The following is a 12,731-nucleotide window of genomic DNA, read 5'->3' as shown; positions in this document are numbered from 1 at the left end:
AATAACAAATATTTCTGCATTGTGCCATTATTTTAATGACAGTTAAGCAGATTTTGCCTAAATTCATATGGATGTTTTACAGTTGTTTTAGTTATTTATTTTTTATTTATTTAAATAATAAATGAGCTCTCAATTATTCTCATTAGATTCACATTTCAGTACAGCAATGAAAAGCATCCTGTCTGGATGCAATTCATTTCTTTTCTTTTTTTATACATTTTTTATTTTATATAAATATTTGCTTTATTTTATATTTTATTTTGTTTAGTTTTACATTTTAATTTTTTTATTTTACATTAAATTTGTATTTTATTTTATTGTATGTTATCCATTAAGACATTAAAGGCACAATATGTAAGTTTTCGTTTAACAACATTTATCTTTCACATGCCCTTTCGATTCAATTAAAAGCTTCAGCGCTGTCAAACGCTCGTGAAAACACACACTGGCTGCTGTTCGGACCATTAAATTAGGTTGTTTATTTACATTTTTTTAGCTTTGACTTTTATTCCTGTTTTGACGTCCAGATTATATTTCACTACAAATTTGGAAGGGGAAAAAAATAATAATAATGTAATTTCATCACAAATGGCATTTTGTTTGTTTTTGTTTTTTAGGATTAATAACAAATATTTCTGCATTGTGCCATTATTTTAATGACAGTTAAGCAGATTTTGCCTAAATTCATATGGATGTTTTACAGTTGTTTTAGTTATTTATTTTTTATTTATTTAAATAATAAATGAGCTCTCAATTATTCTCATTAGATTCACATTTCAGTACAGCAATGAAAAGCATCCTGTCTGGATGCAATTCATTTCTTTTCTTTTTTTATACATTTTTTATTTTATATAAATATTTGCTTTATTTTATATTTTATTTTGTTTAGTTTTACATTTTAATTTTTTTATTTTACATTAAATTTGTATTTTATTTTATTGTATGTTATCCATTAAGACATTAAAGGCACAATATGTAAGTTTTCGTTGCTAGAGGGCGCATATTCAAAACAAACAAGAAACAAAGGCGTAGTTTGATGACGCCGTGACTGAGTGTGGAGTCATGGGAGTTGTCGTCTTCATCCCCACAGCCGATGCAATCCGATGGGACTCGGGCACAAATCATGTTAATTGATGAGCTAATGTATTAAAGACTTATTAAGGTCACTGTAGTATGAAGTAGGTTGGGGCTAAAAGTTGTGGAAGCGAAACGAGGCCGCTGGAGTGATTGCTAATGAAGGACGAGCGCGATATATGGCTCGATAGCAGCAGAGCTTTTATTATGCCACAGTCGACCGCTTCTGCTTCTTCCGGTCATGCGTATGTGGGGTAAAACAGCACTGTTCGTTCATCACCTGTCTAATAAAATGCATAACATATTAAAGTGTCTTTGGTGTTTCCATGTTTTCAACAAAATAAAACCGGAAAAATCGAGGGGTTATGACATCATTGGCAGGCGACACAACAGACACGGTCCGTGTCACGAGTTAAAATGGCTTATTTCTCTGGATTTAAACATTCTTCGAAACATTTGAGATTATATAAGTATACAAGTCAGCAAAATATATAACACTGTTCTAGTGGTTTTGGGATATTTTAATAAAAAAATCTTGCATATTGTGCCTTTAAATGCTGCAGAACACTGCCATGATGCAAAAAAAAAAAAAACTTTAGTTAAAATAATATATAATTAGTTTCTTGCCTTGCACTAATGAGAATCAGTTTCATTACAGTAATGAGAACTGGAGGGGGAAATGTGCTTAAATAAGAGAAAAATAACTCCATTTACTTTTATTAATACATGTTGCTTATTTCGAACAATTCATCAGTGCATGTTATTCCAGAAATGTTTGTGTTGATAATCTTTCATCCATGTTCATTTGCTCCACCTCTGAAACGACTTCACTTTTAGGAAGAGGACAGTCTTCTAACGTTGACTAGAAACTGTAGTATAAAACATCACATTTGAATTGATTTTGAATGTTTCATTTTGTGTTTAACTGTCAGAATATATAAGAAAATCTTATTTTTGGGGATGAAATATGACTTGGATATATTCCTGACAGGCTTCAGCAGCTGTTGCTGTCCGTGGTGCTGAATGAGCTGATTTTACATCCGAGTGTCTCCCTCCTGCTTTCCTCAGCAGCTCCAGATTTCATCATATGTTGTTGATTTATGTCATCAGTTTATGCACAACAGACTCACATGCCATGATAAAAATAGGTGTGTTAAGCTACATACTGCTCCACACAGAAATCACCCTTTCTCTCGCTGATCCCCAGCTGTTGTCTTTCTCGTACCCGTGCAGCCTGTCAGTAGTGTTAACCTGCTTTATAAAAAGCTCTCGTGTTTCCACACCTCCCGGTGAACTCAACAGATTTCTCTCTATGGTAAAGTAGCAGATTTGACAGTGGCGGTGGTTCACATTTGGCCACCGGAGAAGGATAATTATAAGATAATGTTACTGTGTGTCTTCAGATTTACACTTGTGTGCACCTGCAGCAGTGAGACAATCGTAACTGTCATCTTTTTACACCTGGAGTTAACATCCATCACTAGTCATATATAGTTTTATAATTTAGATATATACAGAGTTCTAGCATGAAACTCTAGATGGCGCAGTCCGATAGGTCTAACTCAATCTGACCTAATGACATCATTATCACATGGCACAGCTTGATTGGTTCTCTCCTGTATCGGTAGCCAATGAGCTCGCTGCTCAACATTCAAATATATGACTAGTGCTTGCCGTAGCAGTTGCAGCTTGATTCAGAAACCCTCCACCTTCCCCAGCTCCACCTGTATAGATCTGCTACAAGGTGATTTATGTATGCTATATGGGGGTTATTTCATGCATGTTATATTTGCAGCAGCAATATTTCTTACATGCTCACAGCAGCATGTTGTGGATGTATTGGCAGTAGCAAGTCTCGGTACTTGCTCTGCCGCAGCAGCAGCAGCAGCGTAGCAGATCTATTCCACCAAGACTGAACACATTAACATTGTCATGTACATTACCATGCCAATCCCTCCGAGAGTTGTCATGACAGAAATAGTTAGTTTTTTTATTGCTATCTAGTACTATTTTAATGTTTAAACAGGGAAGGGGTGTAAGGGATTTCAAATTTAAAAAAATAGTAATATTTATTTTTTTTAATTTGAAATCCATTACACCCTGCCCTGTTTAAACATAAAAGTGAAATAAAATAAAGTTTTTAGTAATTTTCCCCCTTTTTTAAAAATGAGTCCTAAATTAAACTATTTTAGCTGAATCTTTTAAATATTTAGTTTTTGTTTTTGTTAGCAAGCGTAAGGGATGTTGTGTAAAAGGTTGAGTAATTTATGAAAAACATTAACTAAATAAGTTACTTAAAGGGGACACCATCTATCATAAAACTCAAACTGATAACCGGTTAAGTAAAAGGGAATATCGGTTAAAATAGCAGTCAAATAAATTCAATCCAATGTAAACAGGCTGAACTAAACTACATATGGGTAAAAGTTTGGAAGATGTTTTTATTGTTTTTGAAAGAAGTCTCTTTTGCTCGCCAAGGATGCATTTATTTCAATGAAAATATAGTAAAAACTAAAATTTGTGAAATATTATTACAATTTAAAATAATTATTTTCTATGTGAATATATTGTAAAATGTAATTTATTCCTGTGATCAAAGCTGTATTTTCAGCATCATTACTCTAGTCTTCAGTGTCACATGATTCTTCAGAAATCAACCACATTAAAAAATCTTATTTATTCCAAACTTTTGAACAGTAGTGTGCATTGAGTCGACACTTTATTTACCTGTTGTTTGTGCAAACGCTAAACAAGCGCTGTGCATTGATGCGTCATGGACACACGCATGCATTAGTCGGTGTGGGCCGTGCTGGAGAACTTTCCTGTCAGGTGTTTCTCTAGTGGCATGAGTCACGAGGACCTGCAGGCCAACGCCGGTTCCCTCCGATGTGTTGCTGATTGGTTAAGAGCTCTCAGTTCTCCCCCGAAGATGCATTTATCAGCCTTCTAGTCATCATGTATGGCATCTGATGATTAACCACGACTTCAGCCTTTTAAGCGGCAGAGGAAGCGTCACTAGCGGCCCGTCCTCATGCGGTCTCGTCTATGTGTTTGAATCTGACGAACGCAGACATCTGCCCCGTTAGGACTGACGCAGTGGTTCATGTGGGTGAAAGTGCCCTTAAATCAGCTGGAGCATCAGCAGATTGAAAGTGCACATTAATGAAGGTCGTTTATACTGGTAAATGTTAGCATTGCATTTGTGTTTTGTTAGTGGTGTTTACTCAGTCAGACATCTGTACTAGTGCTTCTAGTGATGCCATCAGTATGAAAGTTCACTGTGTGCGTCATCCTGCAGCGAAAACACAGGCAGAATCACAGAATCCAGTAACAAAAATGGAGTTTACTGTGTAAAGTGGAATGTCATTAAATTTGGCAAATTTTGGATGAATAAATCAAAACTAGGGATGGAAGCACAAATTAACATCATATACACACAGAAACTCTAAGGTCTTCACAACAAACCATCAAAATAAAATTGTGATCTACCTTGAAGAAATTGTGACTTATTGATAAATATATTGAAAGAAATTTGAAGAAAATTGAGAAATATATTACTATTGTACTGTAAAATGTGCTTCTTGAAATAATAATAATAAAAAAGATAAAAAATATATTTTTAAGGAATAACATACTGTACAATTATTCTTCTATGTATTAAATAAAACATCTTAACAAAACCAAGGAATTGTTCAAGCTCACTTAAATTGTTACTGTTTATGCCTTCATTTGATTATCACCATCTTTTGATAATACATTTGTATTAATTTTATTTTAATTTAAAGTTTTATGAATTCAATTGATTAGGCATGCTTAAACCAGTTAAAACAATAAAACAGCTGGCAAACATGGAATTTTGAAAAATGAATGTGAAAAAAGTATAACATTTTATAGGGCTCTTTTTATTGATTGATTGATTGATTGATTGTTAAACTTTTAAACTGAAATTTTTTAAGTTTCATGATTTCAATTAATTAGACATGGTTTTGAATCACTATCATTAAATGTAACTTTAAAAAAAAAATAAAAATAAAATATATATATTGTTTTTGTTTTGTTAAATTTTTACAACTTAAATTTCTGTTAGAAGTTTGTTTAAAGTTTGAAGTAAATTTTCTGCTTAGCAATACTGAAATTGAATTATAGCAGAAAGTACATTGAAAGAAAAAATTGCAAGATAAAACATAAAATACAAAAATACAAGAGAAATATAAAAACAAAATTTTCAAAACAAATTCAATAATACTACTCCAAAAAATTTATAAGAGATACATTTGCACATATATACATATACGTCCGTCCATACATAAGCAAAATACACATCCATTCACACACACGCACATAAACATAAAAAGTTTTGAAACATACAAGTGCAACTGCAAAAAATGTTATACGTTTCATGATTTCAATTAATTAGATATGGTTTTTGATTACTATAATGTAATGTAACTAGAGCCCGACCGATATATCGTTTTGCCAATATTATCAGCCGATATGAGCCTGTCGTCGATATATCGGTATCGGCGAGTATGCCACCGATATGAATTTTGTTTTATAGAACATATAACGCAGATAAAATGCTTGAAATTGTGTAATTACTTAGTTTGTCCAGCAGAGCGCGCTCCATTGTTTGCTACTGGTGACCTGGATGAAACGCTTTAAAGCTTAAGTCTATGGAAAACCATTGAAACTTTGAACGGCCATATCTCCGTAACAGCGTGGCAAATCCGCACCAAATTCGGGGGATCCCTTCAGCTCGAGGAACCCTCTTGAACGCAAATCGAGTGTACGTCTAGAGGCCCGCTTTCGAGTGAGACCACCGCCGCGTCAATAGCCCCCGGGGTTTGGGAGTTAGGGGTGGTTAAATTCGCGGTCTGGCGCCGACCGATCAAGCGATACCGGGGGGCTACCGACGCGCGGAGGGTGGCATTCGCTAGGGCTCCTCGAGTTGAAGGGATCCCGCGAATTTGGTGGAGATCCGCCGGCGCGTTCGCGAGATAGTGACACCAGTCAACACTTTCACTTCAGTAAGGAAGTCTCTTGTTCAGGCAGCATTCAAGCGTGTTCTTATTCGACCACAAGTGCCCTGCGTGGACTTCACATGAAATTCCGCCATGATTCCAGTTCCAAGGGAACGTACACGTTACATTCAAAGGGCATTAAAGTGCGCGAGACGTGAATTTATTTTGGATTTATTTACAGAGGTAAATTATTTCACACTACTCTAGTAAGTTTCGTCTGTGTGTGAAGACAGTAGCGCAAATCCATGAATGAATGTTCCGAAGTGAAATAAACTTCAGCGGAATAAAGTTGAATGGAATTGAATTGAATTAAAGTTGAATAAACTTCAACTTTACTGTTCAGTGCACTGATGTCAGACTCATTTTGGAAAATAAAGTTTATTGTTAAATTGTTAAATGCCCTGCCTCCATTACGTATCTCTGTCACGTCATTATAAGTGTTTGATCACCACATTTGAGTGATCATTGCAAAAAATGTGTTTATGTATATATATATTCTGTTTATGTATATACTGTATTCTATATATAGTACCAGGCAAATGTTTGGACACACGAATGGGAAAGTGTCCAAACTTTTGACTGGTACTGTACTATAATATACACAGAGTATCGGCCGGTATATAGATATATTTTTACTCCCTAATAGCGGTATCGGCCCCAAAAAACCCATATCGGTCGGGCTCTAAATGTAACCATAAAAAAAAAAAACAGAATCCAGAAAAATTTAAATGGGAGGGAAGAAAACAGAATTTGGGAGAAAATGTACAGATTTCATTACGCTCATAACACCGGCAGACATGTGCAAAGTCTGTGTGAGTGAATGACGCAAGATTTTGACAGACTTGAAGTCTTACTGCAAAACCCCCTGCTAGGTTACACTCGTAAATCTTTCTCTGAATGTGACACGGCGGCGTTCGCTAGCGGCAGGCTGTGAATTGGCCATGCAGCAGATGGCGGGTTCACACTGACCGGTAAACAGATGCTTAGGGTCCTGTTGAGATCCAAATGTTGTGGAAATGGAAGAAAAGGGCATGAGCGCGGCCCGTTTCAGTCCCACACAGTCAAAAGAAGCGACTAATCCATACAGACACTCATTGCCTGTTCTCCAGCGCGTCCTTGGCCTCCCTCTGAAAGCCTTTGCTGCTCAGAATAGACTCGCATTTCAGGTTGAATCACTGTTTTACAAACATTCCTATGTGAGCGCCATCATGAATATGATTGATTTAATACATACTTCATTTGATGGAATGACTTTGGCCCTTGTTTGCAGTCATTTTAGACTTTATAGCACGCCAATATTTCGTTTCCTGTTAGATATGTTTTCAAATAACAGAATAATAATCTCTGAGTTCATAATAATGATATGCGTGTATGAATGCATTATGCATCAGTGGATTCAGTGTTTTCTGCCCTCACTTGTCACACTTTTCCTGACACTGAATATGAATTGCTCTATTTCCATTGTCACTGAGAGACCAGCAGCACTGTGGAGTCCATTAGAGACGGGTGATATAGCCAAAAATAATATCTCAGCTTTTTGTGAGTATATTCTGCTCTCAAAGAGCAATCATGTCAATCAAATAATCAATTCTCAAGTCAAAATTGACCCTGTTTGTCTTGCAATCATCTGCTCTGCCTCTACAAGGGCTTTCTTTGATTGATGTCACTAATCTTCCTTATTTTTCAATGAATTATTTGAATTAGTGAATGAAAAATGTATAAAATAGAATTGAATAAATGTTAATATATAGTGCTCTTTTAAGTCTCCTGAGCTATAAAAACAAACCAAAAGCAATAAAATGCTTTTATTCTAGCAGTCAAAAGTTTGGACATGTTTACTTATTCTTTATTTATTTATATTTTCCTTATTTAAGATAAAATGTATTAAATTATTTCAAATGTGGAAAATATATAATTTAATAATAAATACTTTTTTAAATATGATTAAAAAAAATCATGTAAGTAAAATTAACTTTCCAAAATTGTACCAAAATTAATAAATGGTCACAATAAATATTTATCTGCAAAACTGATTTCAAGAATTTAAGCAGATTTTATTTAAAATAATAATAGAAATAATATTGAATTATTTAAAAATACATTTTAAATAAATAAATAAATACATTTGAGAGAGAGAGACATGTAAATAATATGTACTGTAAATAATAATAAAAAATACATTATGGAAGTAAAAAAAAATTACTTTAGTGCAGGATCTTGAAGGATCCTCCAGAAAGCCTATTAAAAGTGTGCAGAAGACATGAGCATATTTGTGATGGTTCATTTTCATCAGAGATGGGATCTGGTGTTGAGAGGTTCTTTCGTACGCTTCTCTCGGGCTTGTGTTTATCTCATGTTTAATGTGCAGGTGCAGTCCTGTTCGCTTCCTCACGGACGAGAGATGGAGGAGCGCTGCGTTTATCCTGCTTATTTAAGCCACATTCACATTCAGCCCTGATCAAAACATGCTTCGGTTCAGTCACGTTTGTGTATCTGCACCAGTCAGTTGTTTGGAAACACTTGAATTTATGTTGCTCATGAACTAAAGCAAGACATGGCTTTTTTGTCAGTCAAACTCCTTTAAGCTAAAATATTTACTTGATTTCTCCCTGAGATTAATATTTCAGTAATTTAATAGCACATTTGTTTGTTTATGATTCTCTGATATTTGAGATTTTGATGTTTTTATTGTATTTTTAAAAATTAGTTTTTTTGAAATTAGTAAATAAACATTTATTGTGCCACTGTATGAATTTCATTACATAACAAATAATTTTAATGCAATAAATAAATAAAAAATCATAAAATAAATCATCAAAATAAAATATTATATATACACAAAAGACACTGATTGTTAAAGTTCTTGCATTAAAGTCAACAAAAAATATTCATAAAACAATTTACATTTATAATGTTAATTTTGAATATTATTTTAAAATAAATAATTATTTATTATAGTTAATTTTTATACATATTTCTTTTTACAGTCTATTTTTATTAAACTGTTTTAAATGATAAAATCTGAAATATATATATATATATATATATATATATATAAATAAATCAGAATATTTAAATTTAAAAAATATTTCAAAATAAGACAAATTGAATTAGTCCAAACTTTTAATGATCATTCTATTTTGATTGTTAAATTTACTTATGATTGTTATTATAGCTCAGGAGACTTAATGGATCTCTTAGACAACTTTATTTATTCTCTTAGACAAATTTATCTCACTTGACTCCTAGTTTCTCATACAGTACCTCAGGAGAAATAAAATCAAACTCAAATGAGTCATTGGTAATTTTTCCAGTTAGACTCTAGAGCTGTAAATCGAACCCTGAGCAGCTCAGATTATCTGATGAGAAATGTTTGAGTTCATATTGAGATCTCTGACTTCTGCTTGCAGACGTTAGTGTCTGAGCACAGTTTCAGACATTAGAGAAATCTCATCAGCCATATAATCATCACACATGCTCTGGCCTGTGAATCTGTTTTTCCTCACATATTTCCAGATATGCGTCTGTCTGGGGGATCCGTGCGTCTCTCTGTGTAATATCCCAGCACGGGTGGAGCGGTGTGGTGTTAGTGGTCAGTGTGTGATGACAGTCCTGCTCTCGCTCTCATCACCTCTGACTCTGATAGATGAGAGATGTGCTCTGTCACCACGCATTCACTCACATTTCACTCGCAAATCAAGCACTTTCACACCTGCCGCTTGGTGAAGATGGCACATTAACGCAAAGATGCTCCTTGGAAGATATTTATGAGCTTATTTGCCTAGAATTTGTAGGGGGTTTATTTATTTGAATATGTGTGTCTCGTATTGTACTGTCGAGAGATGATGCTCAGGTGTTATCAGTGCATGCTATCCTAAAATGTAAATTTCTCATAAATAAGATTCATTTTAATGAATTGGTTCAATCGGACAGTTCATGTCCATGTGCAGCATTTTACATAATCATTTTTATAATGTAGCTTTAAGTTAAATGTTTTAAACCACAGTATTTTTAATAAATTAGGTTTAATATAGGCATTAGTTATTAGTTGTATTTAGTATTAAGCATGCTAAGATTTCTGTGGGATAAAGTTTTCATTCTTTTTCTGGTATTTACTTGATAAATAAATAGTAAATAGATCTCTGATTGAAATAAATAAATATATATATATATATATATATATATATATATTACACACACAAGATTATATTATAAATATATATATATATTTTCTACAATATTTTACATCTTATAGATACACACAAGATTTAGTAAAACATTAAATTGATTTATTTTATATTATATATTATATTATCTGATTTATATCTGATACAGATATTTAAAAACATCACAATTTGTAAAAATGACAAAAACTGATGAAAATGACAAAAACACAAAATACTAAAACTAACTAAACATTACCAAAAACCATGATATCTTTATTATTATTATTAATATTATTATTATAGTTTTTGTTCATGTTTAGTTAGTTGTCTGTGTAGTTAACTATAATAACCCTGATACTTAGTTTTTACAGTGTTTTGCAATATTGTCTAAAATATATTATACACATTTTAAGCACACACACATATATTGTAAAATATAGTGCATATAGATGCTATAATATGCTATAATATTTAATATATAATATAATATAATATATAATATTTTTGACATCATTTGAATAGATTATTTGTAACACTCAGAGGTCTGTTTATCAGTATGTTTGGAGTGATGTCAGTGTCCACTAATGTTGTCCGTCCCATAAAGCTCCATTCCCAAATATGCGCCCCCGTCATGTACAAACAGCCTTCCTCTCCAGACGGCCGCTTTTGTCACGTCACCATGGAGCTGTAAATGTGCGCAGTCATGGCAACAATCTCCATGCCGCAGACGACGCACAAGGGCCTTTAATGGGAAGAGTGGCTGAGGAGGGATGTGACTGTATTCAGAGAAACACAGCCGTCCTCTGCTGTTTGTCTGCTGTCCAGCCCTCATTAGTGTTTCTCTGAGATGTGTCTCGTCCTGTTCCCAGTCTTTTCTCGTTAGACCGTCTCAAAGCATCGCTCTCGTCCAAACATGGCGGAGTCTGCCAGCTGTGGACAAACCTCATCTATGTCAACGTGAAAGTGGGCATCAGTGTAAATATTTGTGTGGCTTTGGTTTAGTTTACTAAAGCCTGTGCAAACATTTTCCCATCATGCACTGCTGTGGTTAAGGAGCGAGTTTATTAGGTTTAGGTTGAGGGTTACGCACGGTCAGGGATTTGTTGATGAAAGTCTCACGGCTGGCCTTTTCCCCGGAGTGATACTTTGATCTGCAGAGGGAAATCAATGGAGGCTGAGCACACAGGTCTACTAGTGGTCTCATTATGGGCTCCTTACACTGAAAATTAGGATATCTACTGTCTGTCCCTAATGGCTGATCACTCGTCACCTTTGACCTCCTGTTCACACAGCCCAGGACCCAACCCTCTGAATGTGTTTTGGGCTTTTACAATTTTTAAATAGCTAAAAATACTATTTTAAAATATCTAAATATGTAATATCGTTTTAAATCATGTAATCGTTTTTCATATATACCTTTTAAGCACTATTTTTTTGTATATATTTGAATAATATTTATAGAATTTTATTATAAGAATAATAGGTGTATCATATTTATATATTATTAAAAAAATATTTAAAATGTATGAAAAGATAAACACACATATTTACATATACAAATGTACAAAATTATATAAATATTGTGTGGTGTTGAAAAAGTATATATATATATATATATATATATATATATATATATAAAATTCACGGTTCGGTACAGGGCTAATTGTTACGTCGCAATGTTGGAAATATTTCTGTTTTAAACCATGAAGGCGAGACAATGGATATCACACACAAGCAACGTGCAATATTTGCGCAAGAGTTATGTCTGTAATCGTCTTAATCTCAATTCAATTCTCTATATAGAAAGTGAAAGTAAAGACGGACTGACGGAGCTTTTGTATCGATCTCTGGCTATTGTCGATACAAGATCATCGTCTTTCGACGCAGCCCAGCAAGGGGAGGTTATCGCAGGGCCTTTCGCAGTGTGTGCACTGTGTGTCCGTCCGCTAAGCCACTGGGCAGACAGCACGTTGTCTGTTACGTCGTTTGGGCTGCCTTGTTGAGCACAGTGGCACTGAGAACATTATATTTCACTAGGCATATGACGGTATCAAATTTTCATGTTGGGATTAATTGCTAATGCTTTTATCACGGTATACGGTATTATCACGGTATTGAAATATATATAATCTATATAGTCTGTGTGTGTATGTGTTACTATATAACGAGGTCATATTCAGAAACCAATGAAACTGAAACCAAATAGCGTTGAAACAGGAAGTGAAGTAAACAGAAAAGAATGACAAAATAACGATCCACATAACAGAACATAAACCTGACAATAAGAATTTTAGGCTATTGTTAGCCTATATGTATAACAGTTCGTTCTGATCCTCGAATCCGACTGGACAAGAGACTTTCTATTGATATTTCCACCTGCGCGCATTCTAGACGGGCTGTCAGTCAGTGCAGTTACAGTGTTGTGCCACAAGGTGGTGGAAAGGGACTGTCTTTGAGTGAGTCTTTAAAC

The sequence above is a fragment of the Sinocyclocheilus grahami genome, unplaced genomic scaffold (assembly GCF_001515645.1).
Source record: "Sinocyclocheilus grahami isolate Dianchi unplaced genomic scaffold, SAMN03320097.WGS_v1.1 scaffold472.1, whole genome shotgun sequence".
In the NCBI taxonomy this organism is placed as follows: domain Eukaryota; kingdom Metazoa; phylum Chordata; class Actinopteri; order Cypriniformes; family Cyprinidae; genus Sinocyclocheilus; species Sinocyclocheilus grahami.
This window is presented reverse-complemented; position numbering follows the sequence as displayed.